Here is a 6,000-nt window from a genome sequence, read left to right on the forward strand (position 1 = left end):
AGGTTGGTTTGGATGACAACAGGGATTTCAGAGAGCTAATTTAGTTCAATCAAGTGAAAATGTAATTGTATTATAATTCTTCATCTTTACAGATTGTTTGTAAGCTCTTGATTTACCATTGGTTTACACACGGAGTATACAATACATTAAGAACACCTGCTCTTTCCGTGACACAGGGTGTTTCTCAACGTGCGTACCACCATGCTCACGCAAATTGGAGCATGGGATGCTGGGAGTATGAGTCCAAATGGAAGTATGCAAAACGGAGCACGGAGGTCCAAAGTTTGGAAGCACCCATCGATGCATGCTACAACGGAAAGTATGCAAAACGGAGCACGGAGGACACTCCTCGAACGCGTACTCAGTTTGTACATATGTTGAAGCACCCATCGATGCATGCTACAACGGAAAGTATGCAAAGAAATATGACTCTCAACCACTGTAAAAAACAATGCATCAATGTACCATATTGAAATCAATGGCTGCTCATTATTTGAGCTGAAGTGAGAGAAAATACAATCCGACTTCAGAATGAAATGTTGCCTCGTCACATCTCATGTGTTAAAGCTGCAACATTTCTTCTTCTATGGTGGAGGCAGGAGCGTTAGTTGGGTGAGAACGAGTCTAGAAGATGATTATTTAAATTTTTTCTCACCCAAGAACGACCTCACACCACTGCAATTCAAAAAATATCTATTGTAATTATATATCTTTATTCCCCCCTCCCCAATGTATATTGATGCTACGAAGAGGATACGTACACACACAGCAAATGGAAATGGGTTCCCTGACTCAGCTTTTGATGGTATCTCATATTCCACCCTGGCATTTTAGAAATGGAACAAAATGTCAATGTTTTTCCAGACTTCTCTATTTTGAAGCCCTGCACGGTGGGCTTCAAGTGTAGCTGTGACTCTCTGGTCTGCACTCTAAAGCACTTTCATACTTCAAAATACATTTTTAATGCATTCCAAATGGCACCCTATTCCCTGTGAACAGGAAGTAGGTAGCGGAGTGTTTGAAGTGGCGATACGATTGGCTCTTGTAGCCAGGACCGCTGGACCTTGGCATAAGCACTTCAGACTCCTCTGTTTTGGAGACAGATCCGGAGATGGCCAGTAAAGCCATGACATGTGAGAGCTATTTGATATGTTTACAATAGTGTTAGAGGAAGAAATTACTGATTTATACATTGGGTGAACAGTATAAGTAACTCATTACCTCAACAGACCAGGTTATTGAACTACTAGGGGAGAATATAGGGTCCTTAATTAAAGAACATCTCTCTCTGGCTAAGGAGACTGTTACGGCCCCTCGTCTGCATTGCAGGGGCGGTTCCTCCTGCAGGCAGAGGAGGGTCGTTAGTGATTGGAGTCACCTGGGCTCAGGGTATTTAAACTGCTTCACTAATCACTCTTCTCTCTCTCTGCTCCTCCAGGTATGATCCTGTTTTGTTTGTTCCTTTGTAGTTTTGCGTAGTTTTCACTCAGTCATTTACACACACAGATTCACGCATCCCTGCACTTTACATACACCTTACATTATGATACTTCCACACCTCATTCCTTTTTCTTAGTTTAAAGTTAATAGTTTGGTTTATAATAAAGAACCTTTTTGATTGGCCGATACCTGTTGTTCGTGTCCCCTCATTTTTGCCTCAGGCTATGAGCCGGCCTGTGACAACACTTTCAAGACTGCATGCTGTTGTTGATGTGACAATTCTAACTAACCAAGAGGATAATCCAGGTTGTTTTCTGAGACTGGGCTCCTCTGCAGTAGCTACTGACGATACTATCTTGGACCACTGTAACGTATTAACACACTGACCGAGGGGAGAATCCAGGGTGTTTTCTGAGACTGGGCTCCTCTGCAGTAGCTACTGACGATACTATCTTGGACCACTGTAACGTATTAACACACTGACCGAGGGGATAATCCAGGGTGTTTTCTGAGACTGGGCTCCTCTGCAGTAGCTACTGACGATACTATCTTGGACCACTGTAACGTATCAACCCATCCCACCGACGGGGATAACAAGAGAACTACTGCGTCTCTGCTCCACCACCATCGGAGGCAAAGTGGAATGGAGTTAAGAGGTAAGAAAGGAGGAACATTGGACCACAACGTATCCTTACGGCTCTGAGCCCCACTGTTCCCCCGGGGCACCGACGACGTGGATGTCCGTTATGGCAGCGCCCTCCGGGACCTCTCTGATTCAGAGGAGTTGGGTTAAATGCGGAAGACACATTTCAGTTGGAATACATACAGTTGGACAACTGACTAGGTATCCCCTTTCCCTTTTCACCAGGGTCCTCCGGCGAGGTCCTCCCGCGGCTCCCCCCTGTCCTTCCCACTCCACCATCGTACTGCTACAGGTATCCATATTCACAGTGATTATTGACATTATGATTATTGCTATTGTCAGTGATAATCATGTGCCCATACATTTGAAGTCCACTGTTATCTGTTATTGTTAGCCCAAATGGGAAGCCCACTGTTATCTCTGTTACTCTTAGCCCAAATGGGAAGTCCACTGTTATCTCTGTTACTGTTAGCCCAAATGGGAAGTCCACTGTTATCTCTGTTACTGTTAGCCCTAATGGGAAGCCCACTGTTATCTGTTACTGTTAGCCCTAATGGGAAGCCCACTGTTATCTCTGTTACTGTTAGCCCTAATGGGAAGCCCACTGTTATCTCTGTTACTGTTAACCCTAATGGGAAACCCACTGTTATCTCTGTTACTGTTAGCCCTAATGGGAAGTCCACTGTTATCTCTGTTACTGTTAACCCTAATGGGAAGCCCACTGTTATCTCTGTTACTGTTAACCCTAATGGGAAGCCCACTGTTATCTCTGTTACTGTTAGCCCTAATGGGAAGCCCACTGTTATCTGTTACTGTTAGCCCAAATGGGAAGTCCACTGTTATCTCTGTTACTGTTAGCCCAAATGGGAAGTCCACTGTTATCTCTGTTACTGTTAGCCCAAATGGGAAGTCCACTGTTATCTCTGTTACTGTTAGCCCTAATGGGAAGCCCACTGTTATCTGTTACTGCTAGCCCTAATGGGAAGCCCACTGTTATCTCTGTTACTGTTAGCCCTAATGGGAAGCCCACTGTTATCTCTGTTACTGTTAACCCTAATGGGAAGCCCACTGTTATCTCTGTTACTGTTAGCCCTAATGGGAAGTCCACTGTTATCTCTGTTACTGTTAACCCTAATGGGAAGCCCACTGTTATCTCTGTTACTGTTAACCCTAATGGGAAGCCCACTGTTATCTCTGTTACTGTTAACCCTAATGGGAAGCCCACTGTTATCTGCGTTCAGGGGATCTATGTGTTTGAGAGTGAGCTGGAAAGTGAGCTGCGTTCTAATCCCCTGAGACCTCCTGCCTGCACCTGGACCCAGCTACCTGCCTCCTCCTGTGTATGACCTTCTGCCTGCCCCTGGACCCAGCTACCTGCCTCCTCCTGTGTATGACCTTCTGCCTGCCCCTGGACCCAGCTACCTGCCTCCTCCTGTGTATGACCTTCTGCCTGCACCTGGACCCAGCTACCTGCCTCCTCCTGTGTATGACCTTCTGCCTGCCCCTGGACCCAGCTACCTGCCTCCTCCTGTGTATGACCTTCTGCCTGTACCTGGACCCAGCTACCTGCCTCCTCCTGTGTATGACCTTCTGCCTGCACCTGGACCCAGCTACCTGCCTCCTCCTGTGTATGACCTTCTGCCTTCCCCTGGACCCAGCTACCTGCCTCCTCCTGTGTATGACCTTCTGCCTTCCCCTGGACCCAGCTACCTGCCTCCTCCTGTGTATGACCTTCTGCCTTCCCCTGGACCCAGCTACCTGCCTCCTCCTGTGTATGACCTTCTGCCTGCACCTGGACCCAGCTACCTACCTGCCTCCTCCTGTGTATGACTTTCTGCCTTCCCCTGGACCCAGCTACCTGCCTCCTCCTGTGTATAACCTTCTACCTGCCCCTGGACCCAGCTACCTGCCTCCTCCTGTGTATGACCTTCTGCCTCCTCCTGGACCCAGCTACCTGCCTCCTCCTGTGTATGACCTTCTGTCTTCCCCTGGACCCAGCTACCTGCCTCCTCCTGTGTATGACCTTCTGCCTGCACCTGGACCCAGCTACCTGCCTCCTCCTGTGTATGACCTTCTACCTGCCCCTGGACCCAGCTACCTGCCTCCTCCTGTGTATGACCTTCTGCCTTCCCCTGGACCCAGCTACCTGCCTCCTCCTGTGTATGACCTTCTGCCTTCCCCTGGACCCAGCTACCTGCCTCCTGCTGTGTATGACCTTCTGCCTGCACCTGGACCCAGCTACCTGCCTGCACCTGGACCCAGCTACCTGCCTCCTCCTGTGTATGACCTTCTGCCTGCCCCTGGACCCAGCTACCTGCCTCCTCCTGTGTATGACCTTCTACCTGCCCCTGGACCCAGCTACCTGCCTCCTCCTGTGTGTGACCTTCTGCCTTCCCCTGGACCCAACTACCTGCCTGCACCTGGACCCAGCTACCTGCCTCCTCCTGTGTATGACCTTCTGCCTCCTCCTGGACCCAGCTACCTGCCTCCTCCTGTGTATGACCTTCTGCCTTCCCCTGGACCCAGCTACCTGCCTCCTGCTGTGTATGACCTTCTGCCTGCACCTGGACCCAGCTACCTGCCTGCACCTGGACCCAGCTACCTGCCTCCTCCTGTGTATGACCTTCTGCCTGCACCTGGACCCAGCTACCTGCCTCCTCCTGTGTATGACCTTCTGCCTGCCCCTGGACCCAGCTACCTGCCTCCTCCTGTGGTCCTTCACTAATAAACACCTGCTGCGCCCTGTTCTTGAAACCAGCTCTCTGTCTCCCACCATATTCATTACATGTTTTTTCCCACCCATCTACACACAATACCCCATAATAACAAAGTGAAAACATGTTTTTAGAAAGTTTAGCAAATGTATTGAAAATTATACACAGAAATATCTAATTTACATAAATATTCACACCCCTTTGCTATGACACCGAATTGAGCTCAGGTGCATCCAATTTCCTCTGATCATTCTTGAGATGTCACTACAACTTGATTGGAGTCCATCTGTGGCCAATTAAATTGTCTGGACATGATTTAGAAAGAAACACACCTGTCCCACAGTTGACAGTGCATGTCAGAGCAGGAACTATACCATGAAGTCGAAGAAACTGTCGATAGATCTCTGAGTTAGAATTGTGATGAGGCATACAGTGCTGTGAAATAGTATTTGCCCCCTTTCTAATTTTCTCAATTTAAGCATATTTTTTTTTATACTGAATGTTATCAGATCTTCAACCAAAGCCTAATATTAGATCATCTGTCCATAGAACTTTCTTCCAAGAGTCTAGATGATCATCCAGGTGTATCCAGGTGCTTTTTGGAAAACTTGAGTTAATGTTTTTGGATGAGATGGGTGCAATTTATGTCTGGTGAAAATCAAACACTGCATTCCACTGTAAGAACCTCATATCAACTGTCAAGCGTGGTGGTGGATAACACTGCATTCCACTGTTTAGAAACTCATATCAACTGTCAAGCGTGGTGGTGGATAACACTGCATTCCACTGCAAGAAACTCATATCAACTGTCAAGCGTGGTGGTGGATAACACTGCATTCCACTGTAAGAACCTCATATCAACTGTCAAGCGTGGTGGTGGTTAACACTGCATTCCACTGTAAGAACCTCATATCAACTGTCAAGCGTGGTGGTGGATAACACTGCATTCCACTGTAAGAACCTCATATCAACTGTCAAGCGTGGTGGTGGATAACACTGCATTCCACTGTAAGAACCTCATATCAACTGTCAAGCGTGGTGGTGGATAACACTGCATTCCACTGTAAGAACCTCATATCAACTGTCAAGCATGGTGGTGGATAACACTGCATTCCACTGCAAGAACCTCATATCAACTGTCAAGCGTGGTGGTGGATAACACTGCATTCCACTGTAAGAACCTCATATCAACTGTCAAGCGTG

This window comes from Oncorhynchus tshawytscha, unplaced genomic scaffold (assembly GCF_018296145.1).
Source record: "Oncorhynchus tshawytscha isolate Ot180627B unplaced genomic scaffold, Otsh_v2.0 Un_contig_7592_pilon_pilon, whole genome shotgun sequence".
In the NCBI taxonomy this organism is placed as follows: domain Eukaryota; kingdom Metazoa; phylum Chordata; class Actinopteri; order Salmoniformes; family Salmonidae; genus Oncorhynchus; species Oncorhynchus tshawytscha.